Consider the following 15,899-nt stretch of genomic DNA (forward strand, 5'->3'; position numbering starts at 1 on the left):
CGTTCAAAATTTGTGTGGAAATAGCCTTTTGAAAAAAAAACATCACGGAAAATGCAGGGTGGTGAAAACCGGTCGCCAGAATCGATTCTCCAAACAATTTTACCTCAAAGTTTCAATATTGACCATTGTACTAAGTCTAGAGTTATTTGCCAAACAAAATTAACTCCCGGGTCTTGGGAAAATGCAAATTTCATCTCTCAATTCCCGGGAAATTCAAAATCTAAGTCCAATCCTTGTGCAGATACTTAAACATCGGTTTGAAAAAATGTTGAGAAAATAGAGGTTTTGACATTTTTTTGTTGTAGTTTTTGGGCATTTATATATGTGAGACTTGATTTTTCAGTCTCGACATTATTTTTAACGGAAAGCTCGTCCAAGTTCTCATAAGTTTGACTTTGACACCATTTTCAATCAATAAAATTACAGATCCATTTAGAAAACTAAGCTTCAAGGTTATCAAAGTTTGTTTGTCCAATTTATTTAGTGTGTAATTTTTACAAAATATCTCAATTTTGGTTATTTTTAACATAAATTTTCGATTGAAATCAATTGTTTTTTATTTACTTAGTGCTAACAATAAAATGTCCAATATTCAGGTAAGAATATCTCAGCAACTGTTGCATCAATTTACACTGTCAAAATAAATGAAACATTAGTGTCATTTTCTGGTCTATCTGAAAACAATATTTTTGCATATTTTTAATCGAGTACAACTTTTCAAAAGGTCTAAACAAGGTAATTTTGACTTTTTGACAAGCTAGTCTTTATTTTAAAAATGTAAAAAACCCTTACCGAAAACATCACAAAATTTCACGAATGTTTCATTTTTGGCATTGCAAATCGGTTCGACAATCAATGCGATATTTTCAGCTGAATATTGGAAGTTTCATTGCTAACACTCAAAAAACATAATTTGTCCTGTTTGTTTTTTTTTTTCAGAGGCTGTATCTCAGGAACCATTAGACAAATCTTTAATTGTTTTAAAGCAATTTGTTTGGGAAATTTTACGATCTCTTCGAAAAAAATGTTTTTTCAAGGCTGGCCAAGCTTGATCAATAATGTTGAAAAACGCTTTTTGATTGCAATTTTGGTTTTAAATCAAAATGTAAAATGAAAAAAATTACCGTCATTTTGGTGTTTTGCTAAAATAATCTTTTTCTTAAAATATCTAGGTTGAGCAAACAAATTTTGATTTTGGTGCCATAGCTCAAAAGATGGCATTTTTTGGTTATTTTAAACATAGGTATCCAAAAATAGAAATCAAAATTGTAATTGTCGTAACTTGAATATTTGTTATAAAGGTGAAATAAAGAAAAGCGGGTTTATTTTATTATGAGTAATTTTTTTTCTTAAATTCTTTTTAATTAATAACAATTTGCTACCTAATTTGGAGAAATACAAATACCTCTTTCAATAACTTCTAAATTAGTTTGATGATTTTTGGCTTTCTCAGTCAGTTAAAAAAAGCTCAAACGATTTGTTATTTGAATTAATTTAGTGTAATCTTATTTTTTGTACACTTTTTTCATAACTTCTATTAAACTTGGCCGAAATAACAGTAACTTGAGATTAAATTAAAAAGTTTCATTGTTATTACCGACTCAAGGTTGTTCGAAACCGACTCAAGGTGGGTTTTGATCTTAAAAATTCACCAAAAATCGTTTTTCAGCCATTTTTTGGTCTTTAAAAAGCATGTTTTTAAAATGTCATTTTAAGTGGGGTCAACTTTGGCAGTTTTGCCTTCCTCACCTTACTGAGGAAAGGCTATAAAATCACTCGAAAAATGAACTTCTTAATTTGACTACCTAGACCCACCTTCACGTATACCTATCGACTCAGAATCATGTTCTGAGCAAATGTCTGTGTGGATGTGTGTAGGTGGGTGGACAAAAAAATTGTCACTCGATTATCTCCGGACTGGATGAACGGTTTTTGACCGTATTAGTCTCATTCGATCCGTCTTGGGGTCCCATAGGTCTCTATTTAAAATCAGCAAGTTTAGTTAAGTACTTAAAAAGTTATGCTAAAAAAACGATTTAGGCGTATGTCCGGAAGATTGTAAAAAGGGTGGTTTTTGCAAGAAAACCTATCATGTTATACATTTTCAGAAAGGTATTAAAAAGACCTTTCCAATGAGCCCAAAACATCGAAGATCTGACAACCCTATCAAAAGTTATCAGCACTTAAGTGTTATTTATACACTATCAAAAGTTATTAGCACTTAAGTGTTAATTATACACTTTTTGGAGGCCGGATTTCAGATATTGTGATAGAAATATTGTCTGAATTTTTCATGCGAACTATCCTTGAATAGGTTTGACCTTGCCGATGAGTAAGAAATATTGAAGGTCTGCGAACCCTATCAAAAGAAATGAGTAAGAAAGTTGATTTGTTAAACATGTTAAGGGGGAATGTTGTTATTTTTACTGAATGTATTGACTTTATGAATGTAAGGAAGGCACCAACCACCTAAAGGTGGATTAAGTAACGTTTTTCAGTAACATTTCCTATATTTTATATAACAAATAACTATGGAGTAATTTTTGTTATGTCCCAGACTAAGCCTCTAAGCATTTTTCTACAATTAAAATGATAATTGTAGCATGTTATAGCAGAAAATGTGAAAAACAAGCAAAAACATAAATTGAAAAATTGACTGCAAAATATAAAAAAAACTTAAAAAGACAAAAGGAGATGTTAGAATAAGCCAAATACTATCAGAACAAACCTGAACTAAACAAATAAATGCAAATAAAAATACTAAAAATGAAACAAGAAAAAATATAAAACAAGAGAAATTAAGTTTTTCGCAGAACAAAAACTGCTCAAATATGACATCCTGAAAAAAAGATAAGAATTAATTTAATAAAATCTTTTAAATATTTAGAAACCTTAACATAATTGAAAAAAAAGTGACTTTAATGTGATGATTCTAAATAAAATAGAACCCAACTCATTCACTTTCCCGTAACTTACCACTTTGCAAGGAGAAGGTCAAACCTGTTTCAACTTTGCCACCATCAAGAGAGAAAACACTACTTTTTCTTCTTTCCAACAGCCAAGTCGCTCGCCTATGGTGTAGGTGGATGCTAGAGCAAGACATCGCCGGAGGAAGTGAAACAATTCCTCAACTCGAGCGGGGCCCCTTCTTTTTTCTTAAGACCAAAGGGACCAGTTCTTCGTCCGAACTAGAAGAGGTTGCGTTGAACGCGCAACAGTCCCGACCCGTTGGGGCAAATGTTTTTGGTCTAGCTTTTGCATCCAGGAAAATATCCAACCGTACACCGCACTCTGTGGTAAAAATAGAAAGTAATTGCTACTGCTTCCAGCTGATGTGTGAGAAACGGTAACGAACTTTGGTGTTGGGGCGAAAATTGAAAATTTTTGATGGATAATTATCGTTTGCAGCATTGTTGATTATTGAGAACTTGATTAGATATAATCAATAATTTTTATTTAGAAAATGTCATTTTAAAAAATCTGGCAACCCTGTTTTAAATTATGAGTACTTAAGTTGACTTTATAAAACATTTATGTGTCAGATTTCAACCATTTTTAATGAAAATTACATTCGAAACCATTGCATTGAGCTGTGCATTTTTGGACTCTTTTTAACAAAGACCTTTCCAATTAGTCTTAAACATCGAAGGACTGGCAACCCTGTGATTCGTAATCGTCACTTGAGTAAAAATAAAGGTCATAGAAATTTCTGTCAAAGCTAATAAAAGGAACAACAAATATCAGGTGAATTTTTATTTCGATTGTTTTATTTCTTCTAAGCTGTTACATTTTAAGGTTTCCAGACGTGTGTTCTTGGAAGCTAACTATTATGGCCACCGTTCCAAATGTTTGTTCGTTATAGTTGCGAGCTAATGGAAGCCCGCTCGCGCGCGCTAAAACATGTGCTTACTCATCGGTTTCATATATTTAGCTCAGCTGGCCACACGTAATACGACAATGATGATGATTGCTGGTGGGTTGGAGGAACCCACGGCAAGTGGGACGAGGGTTGGCCATTGTTGTACCCAAACCATTACCGCCTCCACGGACCGTCCTCGATGACTTCCTTTCACGGGAACGGTTTTTTTTTCTGCTGTCCCTCTCTACTTTGTTGTGGGCGACAATGACGGTGACTGCCAGCATTTTGAATTGCAAACAGTGCATCTGGCTTCCAAGAATCTTTGTTTATGTTTGTTTGGAGAGCGTCAGCGAGCCCCCGTACAAGTCACCTGGTTGTTACGTCGAGAACGGTGATGTGTTTGGAACAATTGAGAATTTAAAGTCAATTTTAAGATGTTTTTGATAAAGCTCAAATTAATAAAGACATAGCCAAGGACAAGTTTGAAAACAACAACTTTTAAAACCCCCGTTTGACTCTATGCTCAAATCGATAATTCAGAACACATAAAGTTACCGAACCGAATCGATTCATCTCTTCGGCTGAAAATTCCTCGCTCGCGATGACGTCCCTCTCGCCTTAATTGCTCATTTCTTGCTCCCGGTCACGTGCAACCCTGGCCGTGCCCAGTCATACCGCGAACGTTACATAAATCGTGCCGATTACGAGGGACCAAAGCTGCCGAAAGCCGGGAGGGGGTTCTTTATTTGTACCGCCGGGGACTCAAACCCCTTTTCCCTTCGGGAACTACCTCCTTAAGTTGTTCAAACGTCAGCGCCAAACAAACAGTCGCGACTCTCGAGATCTGATTGTCTGTGACTTTGATGGAGTTCCAGGTTATGAATAATAAGGTTGGCAGCAATACAGCATGTTCCAACTCAAACTTTTGAAGTTCTTACTCAAACGCTCATCTTCAAAAGAAACATCAAATGACGCCAACCTTAACCTATAGCGTCCAGACCCACGGCTTGACGTCGAGCGAAGAGGATTTAAAGCTTGAAATATGGCTACATGCCAAGCGCTAAAATTTTGGCCAGCCAGCGTCGGAGATTCTTCCCGTTCTGCGTGTTTCGTTTCGTAAATGGTTTTTCGGGGAAATATGATCTCCAGACTGCGACGCCGACTGATGAGAGTGGGTTGAGACGATGATGGTGTGCGGTGTAGACGCGTTTATGGTGCGTTTTTCTTCTTTGGAGATGGTTTGATTGATTGATAAATTGACAATTAAAGGGCTTGATGAGCGAGAGTGAATTGTAAATTTGGTGCCTCTAAATATGGGGAAAATTTCGAAATGGTTGATCTAACCAAATAAAAAATGAATGTATTAAAAATATTTGAGAAAACCTTGATATCCTTCATTCCAAGGTTCGGTTCAATAACCAACAATCACTCGCTCAACACCGATCAAATTGCTAGCTTGAATCGTCAAGCCGCAATCAATCGTGAGCTATAACGATTCGCTAACAGCCAGCGAGTTGGTCGATCGCTTCACACAGCCACACAGAATCGCTGGCCACACTAACACAAGAGCAAGCTGAGAGACGAGCGAAGCAAACAAAATCTTTACCAGAGTTTACCGTCTCATTGAATTTTGCATGGTTTAAGTTCCTGTCAAATGTTTCTTTGATGTTCTGAAATATTTTTAAAAAACATAGATTTTGAATCAAATTGAAGCGACAAAGTGCAGTCGGGTTGTCTGAGCCAATCTGAGCCTGAGCCTGATCAGAGAGTGGGAAAGGGAGAGGGAGAGCATAAGAGAGAATTCATAAGAGCAGGTTTGCATCGCGTAGGATTTGTGCTCGCAAGTGAACGGGGAGAAATTTCTGCAATCTTTTGCTTTATTCGACAGACATTCTACCACTTGTTTTATTCAACATGTTTAGTGAAACTTAAAGTGTGATAGAATATTCGATAACAAATTTTTACAATTTAGTTGTCAAGATCGGGAATTTACGCTCGTTTTTCTAAGAATCAGGTTCCCCAAAATCACACCAATCGTTGAAATCAAAGTTATGTTATGTTGATAAAAATATGATTTTGTTTTTTACCGTTCAAAAAACTTTTGTTTGAACGAGTTATTTGGTTTATTTCACTTGAAAATACATTATTCCAAGTATTAACCAACATCACATCTAAATGGGTAATAATTCGTCTAAAATCATTTCTAAACAATGACCAACATTTTTTTTTAAAGAAAATATTTGTTTTCAATTCTCAAAGCATTTTGACTACAACTTAGGCCAATGCAAATATTTTTCAAAGTTTTTGTCCCTCGGCTATGGACGGGGTCTAGGAGGGGAGGGGCAAAAAAATATAAAAATATAAAAATTGGAATGACAAAGCATATTTTTTACATTTAGCTGAAAAAGTGTTTTAAAATGCACTTTACATTATTTCTGTTGTTTTGCAATCATTAATTTTCAAAAAAGTAAGATTTGACGATTTTTTTTGTCCTCTGATTTTTTGGGCCAAATAAGAGGGGGGGTGACAAAAACTTTAAAAAATATTTGTAAAAAAAGCAAAAAATTAAAACAAGCAAATAATTAAAAATTAAAAGGCAAAACTTAAATATGTAGATTACGGTAAAATGCGTTAAAAAACTTTGGATATAAGGGCTCATTCATAAATCACTTGAGTAATTCTTTACAAAATAGGTCTATTTCATGCATGTTTTTTTTTAATTTTCTGATCGATTTGCAGTCTTCGACAAAGTTGTAGGTGAAAAAATAGGCACGATAAAGCAATTTCCCGTTTTTTATATTATTTTTTAAGAAATTATTTTCCCTAAATTTGATATTTTGAATCACTGAAATGCAATTTTTGAGCCATTTAGAATTACCGACAAACATGTTGATTTTTTTTTTCAGATTAATATTAACTATTTTTTTATTTCAGTTTTTATTGCAATATAAAATTTGCTTTCTAAAAGTACTTAACAGAAATTTTAATAAAGAGCGCCGTTTTCAAAACTAAAAAAGGATTTCAAAGAAAAAATATCAGTTTTTCCATTTAAAAAAATAGTGTCCATTGTTGTCCATTTCTGAAAATATTTGTTACAAACTGGTCAGACAATTTTCTATAAATTTGGCTGTAAATTTCTCTTTAAAAATGGGAAAATTTTAGATTTCTTAGTCTCAACCTAACAACTTCCCCTTTTCTAATGCCAATATCTTAGCAACTAATAGTCCAGTTTTGAGTGTTAAAAAAAGAAAGATTAATGGAATTTTTAGATATCTTTAGAAAAACAAATTTTGAAGTCAGGACTAACATTTTAAAATGAACCAAATCTTAAATATAACGTCCTTTGAAGTGTCAATTTTGATTGCAAAATTTTCCAAATATTTTTTCGATGAAATCAGCAAACTTTACCATTTATTTTTTTTCAAATTTGAAAATTATCAATGAAATTAGGAAAAAATATATTTTCCTATAGGGTAATTCTCCGCCAACTCACACAGCAGTTGCCCCGACCCCTCTTCGATTTGCGTGAAACTTTGTCCTAAGGGGTAACTTTTGTCCCTGATCACGAATCCGAGGTCCGTTTTTTGATATCTCGTGACGGAGGGGCGGTACGACCCCTTTCATTTTTGCACATGCGAAAAAAGGGGTGTTTTTCAATAATTTGCAGCCTAAAACGGTGATGAGATAGAAATTTTGTGTCAAAAGGACTTTTATGTAAAATTAGACGCCCGATTTGATGGCGTACTCAGAATTCCGAAAAAACGTATTTTTCATCGAAAAAAACACTAAAAAAAATTTAAAAATTCTCCCATTTTCCGTTACTCGACTGTAAAATTTTTTGAAACATGTCATTTTATGGGAAATTTAATGTACTTTTCGAATCTACATTGTCCCAGAAGGGTCATTTTTTCATTTAGAACAAAATTTTTCATTTTAAAATTTCGTGTTTTTTCTAACTTTGCAGGGTTATTTTTTAGAGTGTAACAATGTTGTACAAAGTTGTAGAGCAGACAATTACAAAAAATTTGATATATAGACATAAGGGGTTTGCTTATAAACATCACGAGTTATCGCGATTTTACGAAAAAAAGTTTTGAAAAAGTTGGTCGTCATCGATCATGGCCGTTCATGGTCACCCGCGACAGACACGGACGACGAAACAAAGAGAAACGCAAAAAGTAATAAAGTATGTATCAAAATTTATGTAATGGTTTGTTCTACAACTTTGTAGAACATTGTTACGTCTAATTTTACATAAAAGTCCCTTTGACACCAAATTTCTATCTCATCACCGTTTCAGGCTGCAAATTATTGAAAAACACCTCTTTTTTCGCATGTTCAAAAATAGAAGGGGTCGTACCGCCCCTCCGTCACAAGATATCAAAAAACGAACCTCGGATTCGTGATCAGGGACAAAAGTTACCCCTTAGGACAAAGTTTCAAGCAAATCGAAGAGGGGTCGGGGCAACTTTTCCCGATTTCGTGTGAGTTGGTAGAGAATTACCCTATAATTTTAAGTCTATTTCCGATCTGTAATCCCCAATTTAATAATCTGGGGAAAATATTTTAAAGCCTTCATTTGATTTATCATACGTTACACAATTTACTCTGAATAGATTACAATCAATTTTTCATGTGTTTTTTTTAATGAAAATTAAAATTTGTAGCAATACATATTTTTGCCCACCAAATTTTGGAGGGAAAGGGCACCATTCCAACCGATTTTAGCTGTCTTAGACGCAAACAAACGGGTATTAGATAGGCTTTTTAGAAAAAATAGTTAAAAGTTTTAAATATCCCCATCCCCCGAGAAAAAAACCGACTCTTTTTTACTAAGGGACCATCTATAAACCACGTGGACACTTTTTTTGGAAATCGAACCCCCCGTCGTGGACAATTTCCATACAAAAAAATAATTATCTTTTTGTATGGAGCGTGGACAACAATCCACCAACAAAATCGGTTGAAATGGTGCGTAGTTATGATTTTTGGCAATTTTTCAGACCACCCTAACACGGCGTAGGTCACCCTAACGGCCAAACAAATAAATACGGGTTTAATAATTTCGGCCAAGAAACCCCAGACAATTTTGAGCCCGATAAGAGATTTTTTTTTTTGAATCATGCAGTTTTCGTGGGGAATTGCTGTCTTGAGAAGGTTTTTTTTGTAATCGAAAAATTGTGCAAAATATTTGAAATTTTGGTGACAAATGTTTCCAAACAAACCTATTTCTTGTATTTAACAAATTTGTTACATTCAAACAGTTTTCCACCACAAAACTCGATCAATTCGCACTGCGCCCCCCACAACACAACAAAGTTCTCCCGATTCTCAATTTATGACTCCATCAAAAAGCAACAAGAATCAGAACAAACCGTCGTTGTCGTGCTGGCTGTGTTGTGTTGCCGAGGCCCCATTTGGCAAAGCTCATTTCTCAAAACCGATCTCGCTGAAACCATCGAGGAGGGGGGAGGAGGTTGGAGGGAAGCGCTTAATTGTATCATATGTCACACGCTACTCACTATTGCTGACTGGCTTGTACCCGGCTCAACCAACGGACCAGTCGCCCCAGCTGAGCTCTCGTCATTATCCCAGGGAATGAACGCAAACAGCATCAACAGCAGAGGACACTGGCACGGATGCTGCTGATGATGAGATGCGGCGACGACCAGCAGAGATGATGCAATCGGCTCCAACTGGCTGGGGCCCGGCAGCGGTCGATTCTGCCGATATGGTCATGTGGCGCATTTGTGGCCAACTCTCGGGGGACCGTTACGTGGAGTGAGTTTGGTAAAAACTAGATTTTTTTTTGACAGAACTAGTTTTAAAACCATCACACTTGATTGCTTAAATTTGTCAAAAAATAATAAATTTACCCAAACTAACCCCTTCTGACACAAACTGCCGGAGGGGCAATCGTCAAACACAGTTGGACGACATTGGCATTAGTCACATCATCTATCAATAACAAAAACAGCAATCCGGCAGACACAGCTTCCAGATATCGGCGAACACTGCACTGGAAGCACACCAGCAGGGCAACAAAAATCACAAATATCGACAAACAGAATGCCACCAAATGCTTTGGTTTGGAAAACAGCTGTTTTCGATCTCGAATTGGGACAGTAAGCAAGGTTGCTGATGGAGTGTTATGGCTACGAGGAAATTCGAATTGTCACACTTAATCGCTTTAATCGCCAGACAAAAACAAAGTGGATTAAACTTTATGAACTGTAGAAACAAAATATTTCGAAAATCATTTAAATTTCTGTAGACATTTTGTTTACTTACCAAAACTGTTATTTTTCTGCATTTTTGCATAGAGATAAATCCATGGACTTCTGAGAGAAAGAGAAACAAAAATAATAGGTGTTAATTCTTTATAGCGAATATAGTGAGATATTCGAAGATATTAGTGAAATCTATTGGGTGTAGAAAAGGAAAAGATAGCGAGCAAGAGAGTTAATCTCGTTTCTCTCGATTTCTCTCGTTCTTTCTGCTTTGCTACCGTTACATGCTCCAGAGCAAAATTAAGCAGCCGAATAAACATATTTGAGAGAAACGAGAGCGATTTTCTAGGCCCTTGCAAGTATAAAAAAAAAAACAGTTTATTTTAACACCAGATTTGTTTTTCTTTTCTAACTCTTCACTCATCAACAGGAATGAAAATGGCTTCGAATGTGGACAATCAGTCAATTTACTTTATTGAATGTTGTTTCCTAATGTTATTCTTCTCAATTCTCGGCGACACCAGGCTCGTGACTCGTCAGAAAAAATGATTTATTTAACAAATCTTTGCTTTAAGACTAAGAGCTAAATTCAGTCAATATTAGTTTTATCAAAGCATGCGTTGAGAAATGTCTACAAAGTCATCAACAAACACATAGTGTCAAAATAAAGCCATTTTTTTTTTTAAATTAATCATTTTGCATAAGAAAGATGATATTGTTCTTCAATATTATTGTTGAACGTTTCATTTGAATATTTTTCATCTGAAAACTGTTGATTCACCAACTTATACTAAAATAGATGTAAATTTGCGGTTTAGTTCATAAAATGCGGCAATTGCCGAAAGAATTAATTATTTAATTCTAATCAATTATTTCATATTATATAGAACAACATAATTTTTTTTTAAATTATTTATCCACTAATATAATTAGGTATATCTCCTTTCATTATTTCTGAACATGTAGTCAGTTTTCCAGATAATTTGTTTCTTTCATAACATACACTCTAAATCATTTATTTTACAAAATAATTTGTTTTGTTTTTTTTTTCAAATAATAGCTTATGACTTTATAAAAAAAAGTACACGGGAAAAATTCAAATTTTTTTATTCCACTTTTTTTTACTTTATGTTGAATGCCCAAAATATGTATCTTTAAAAAAGTTTTTTCTTAATATGTTTTAGGGGATTTAACATATTTCTTAAAGCAATTAAAAATCATTCTTAAAGCAATATCGAATATGCATCGAAAAGTAGCTCACATTTTTTTACATGATATACCGTAGCCGGGTCCGGTGGTTTAGTGGTTAGCGTGGTAGCCTCTAAACCCCAGTATGGCCTGGGTTCAATCCCAGACGGACCCGGTTGCATTTTTCGATACGAGATTTGCCTGACCACGCCTTCTATCGGATGGGGAAGTAAAACGTCGGTCCATTTGCGTAAAAGAGGTTTTGGGCCACCACACATAACCTTCGGACGCCTAGAAATGAGCAGAAACTTGCAACAGAGACCACAAAAGACCCGGGGGTCGTTAAAGTGGATTACTTTGCTTTTTTACCGTTTCAAGTTATAGTTACTTTTAAGTATAAATTTTTGTTTTTTAGGTTTTTTGAGCCTAATCAATATTTTTTTAAAGAAAAGCAATTTGAAAAAAAAAATCTGCTTGAAAAGCTAAGAAAATTACCTAATTTTTTTCTCTGGACATTTGAAAATCGGCCAATCATCGAAATTCATCAAGTGTCGCCTAATTAGTTTGTAATTTTCAACTGACTGACATCTCGAAAGCTATTAGTCCGCTTTGCAATGAAAAAAATTAACCCTTTGTAATCTCTTCAATGAAAATAATTCAAAAAATTTAAAATCATGCTGAAAAGTTAAGCTTAAAATGTTTTTTTTTTTTCATACTATTGACCTGATTATAGTTTCCGGGATATTGCCAGTTGAAAATTACAGACAAATTAGGTGACACATAGAGAAATTCATTGTCCTCGTTTTGAATTATTTGTGAGGCTGTAGCTCAGAAACTAATTGCCCGAGTTCAAGAAAAAAAAATTATAGGATTGTTTTTTCAGTTTGTCGAAAAAAAACTTTTTTTAGGTGCTTTTCTTTCAAGAATTATTTTTTATACTCGAAAAGCCTTTTGAAAAATACAAAAATGTTTACCTAAAAGGCTACATTTTGAAAACAGCACATTTCATAAAAAAAAATTAAAAGTGCATTTCGATTGCAAATTTGATTTTGCTTTGAAAAAAAGATTTCAAATAATTTGTTTGTCCAGATATATAATATTTTCCAATAAATACTATTTTTTCAAAAATGTATACGGTGCCATCCCGTTTTTGGCAACATGACTTTATTTTTATGTTGCCATAAAAGGAATGTTGCTAAAATCGAGAAATAATAAAAAGTCTATTTTAAGGAAAAAAAAACTGCTAATATTTGTGTATGAACCATCAATAAACATTCTATCTCTTCATTATTACGGGTGTAATTTAAGGGAATATTCATAAATCACGTAATGAACGAAATATATGAATTTTAGGCTTTAAAAAAAATTGATTCATGATAAAAGATATTATTTGCATAAAAAATAATTATGTTCTGCTCGATATTTTGAGAAATATGTAACTAATTAATTTATATTTTGAAAGTATTACGAGACCAAAAATATGACAATAATTTGGGTGTAGTCAAAATCGGGAATAGTTGATGAAATGGTTGCCAAAATTAAGTGTTGCAAAGTGATTTTTTTTCAGTCCCATAAAAAATAATAATATAAATCCAAGATTTCTTAAGTTTTACGATTTTTTCGATTTGCGGCCGCAAAGTTATTTTTTTTATTGCTGAAAAAATAATACGGGAGGTAATTTTGAGCAACTTTAACTATGAAATCTCCAGGGCTGCGGAGTCGGGTCATATTTCAAGCGACTCCGACTCCGACTCCGACTCCGGCTTTCTGAGTCAAGCCGACTCCGACTCCGACTCCGGCTCCGGCTTTCCACAAATTGATGACTCCGGCTCCGACTCCGACTCCGGCCTTCCAACTCTAGCCGACTCCGACTCCGACTCCGACTCCGACTCCAGCTTTCCACAAATTGTTAACTCCGGCTCCGACTCCGACTCCGACACCTAATCTTTATTTAAAATATTTTAAAAATTTGAATTAATCACATCACTCACATTTCAGTTCACACTTGCAAGAATACTGTAAACCGGGGTGACATTTATGTTCGGGGTGTTTCGGAAAATTATAAATACGAATTATTTATACAAACAGAATGGTATGGAACCATACTAAGCTTGGTAGATAAGTGTTCGTTGTACTATGTTACATGTTTTCAAGGTTATATTAACAAAAATCATAAATATCTTCAGATTTAAACGCATTTTCAGCACAACAATTTTCTAAATAAATTTACATTTTGTTGTTTGAAAAATGTTAATTTTTATTTCATTATGTACTTTAAATTTTCTTTATTTTTTTTTTAAACTTATATGCTAGCTAACTAATTTTAATTGTACTTTTTTTAATGAAATATTAAAAGAAAGTTAGCCTTCACGATCGAATCGACATATAAAATCAATTTGCATAATTTTAGGCTGAAATTTTGAAGAAACACAGCGACTATCAAAGATACCCTGGTTTTGAAATAGACAATTTTTCCCTAAAAGAACACCCAGTTAGCAAAATCCAAGGCAAAATCTAAACGTAGAAATATGTATCCTCCCTGCAAAGGCTATGAATTGATCTCAGTTGAAAGGTTCTCCAAATCTCTGAATTGCAAATGTAACATCCTGGCGCAGAACTGTTAAATTCTAATAAAAACACAATTGAAATTGAAAATTGAAATAGACAATTTTCAAAGTCACTATTTCACGGGTCCCCCAAAGACCGTTATTATGAAGAAAAAATTTCCACCCAAACCAATGATTGGACATGGTTTCTGGGACCATTCTGCACCTCTGGGCCAAGTTTCAAAATATTTGCCGGCAGAAATTTCGAATACGGTCAGTTTTAGTAATTTTAGTTGAAATTAAGGGGAAATCACATGTAAAATGCATAGGAAAACTTCAAAGTTTCAATGCCTAAACTCTGAAACGTTACTGATCATGGTTTTAAATTGTACTTACATGTAGCAAAATGATATAAAACGATTTACGGAACTGACTTAATCGAATTAAGTCGTAGTTAAGTGACTTAAGTACATTATTTACAAGTTTATATCTAAATATTTTTTAAATCTCCTACATTAGGCAATTTTAAGTCTAGGAAGACTAGATTGCATAAAAATAATTAAAATGGGGTGACTTTGAGCCAAGGGGTGACATTGTACCAAATTTTACGTTTGTTTAATAACTAAATAGCTTAACAACAAGCTCGATAAGCTTGAATTGTAAGGATTACTCGTTGCAAATATTGTTGTCCTCTCCCACAATTTTGAAAAATTCCATAAAAAGTTAAATAAGAACCTAGCCTGACAAGAGTTTTAAGACACAAACTACATTGAAAACTTAAATCGTCCTTCATATGTAAATATTTACAAGTTCAATAACCTATACATATTAGACTATACTATTTTCACATTTTCTTAAGATATGTTGGGGTTGTTAGAATAGTGGATGAGTGGTTGTGTTTTCACATGAGACAGGAGTAGGTTTTTTTTTTAACTAAATATATTATCAGTAAAAGTACTTGCTGATCAATAATAAGTTTTGATGAATTTCATTGATGATCAAACTGTATCAACAATACATTAATCAATTATAAAATACAGTTTTTATGATGATTACCTGCAATTTTGCAAAATCATAATTAGTTTGAGATATTAATCCTGTGGGAAGTTGTGCCATTAAACTTTTGCTAATTATAATCATTATACAGGGCAACAAAAATGTTTGAGCTAAATTATAGCTGAAATACTCACTGCATTTCATTCGTATGGTTCAAATTTCTAAACGTTTTAAAACAAAAAAACAATTTTATTATTAATGCAATGCTACAAACTTGCCACGTCACATAATTGTTTTTCTTTTATTTGTATTCAGAACGAATCGATTCAGAACTGGAACATGTGCGCAGAATTTTTAAATCTGTCACTTATAGGCGATTTAAAATCAATAGGCCTATTCAAACATATTAATTTGCGATCTGCGAAGCAATATCATCAAATTATTTTTGGGTTTGGGAACATAAATAGACCAAATTAAGCAGTCTACAAACAAATATTGACATAAACTTAATGCTTATCAAAACAATCTTTAGTACATTGTCACCCCTTGGCTCAAAGTCACCCCATTTTAATTATTTTTATGCAATCTAGTCTTCCTAGACTTAAAATTGCCTAATGTAGGAGATTTAAAAAATATTTAGATACAAACTTGTAAATAATGTACTTAAGTCACTTAACTACGGCTTAATTCGGCTAAGTCAGTTCCGTAAATCGTTTTATATCATTTTGCTACATGTAAGTACAATTTAAAACCATGATCAGTAACGTTTCAGAGTTTAAGCATTGAAACTTTGAAGTTTTCCTATGCATTTTACATGTGATTTCCCCTTAATTTCAACTAAAAATACTAAAACTGACCGTATTCGAAATTTCTGCCGGCAAATATTTTGAAACTTGGCCCAGAGGTGCAGAATGGTCCCAGAAACCATGTCCAATCATTGGTTTGGGTGGAAATTTTTTCTTCATAATAACGGTCTGTGGGGGACCCGTGTATTTTTTAAATCTCTTTTGAATTTATTTTAGAGGACGTACATGGAAATTGTGTGATCCAGCCCAGTACACACTTTAAACATATAAATAA

General features: G+C 33.8%; 1 protein-coding gene and 1 long non-coding RNA gene across 3 annotated transcripts in view; one reads left to right on the forward strand and one right to left on the reverse strand.

Annotated features, from left to right (window-relative positions):
* The window catches only part of LOC120417019 (uncharacterized), a 39,599-nt gene extending 29,200 nt beyond the window's left edge, over positions 1-10,399 (reverse strand). The window contains exon 1 of the long non-coding RNA XR_008211726.1: positions 10,151-10,399. This is a non-coding gene — a long non-coding RNA (uncharacterized LOC120417019). The remainder of the gene's footprint in view (positions 1-10,150) is intronic.
* Positions 1-15,899, forward strand: part of LOC120417017 (chaoptin) — a 171,389-nt gene that overhangs the window by 55,958 nt on the left and 99,532 nt on the right. The gene's annotated exons all lie outside the window — the stretch shown is intronic.

Source organism: Culex pipiens, chromosome 1 (genome assembly GCF_016801865.2).
Source record: "Culex pipiens pallens isolate TS chromosome 1, TS_CPP_V2, whole genome shotgun sequence".
Lineage (NCBI taxonomy): Eukaryota > Metazoa > Arthropoda > Insecta > Diptera > Culicidae > Culex > Culex pipiens.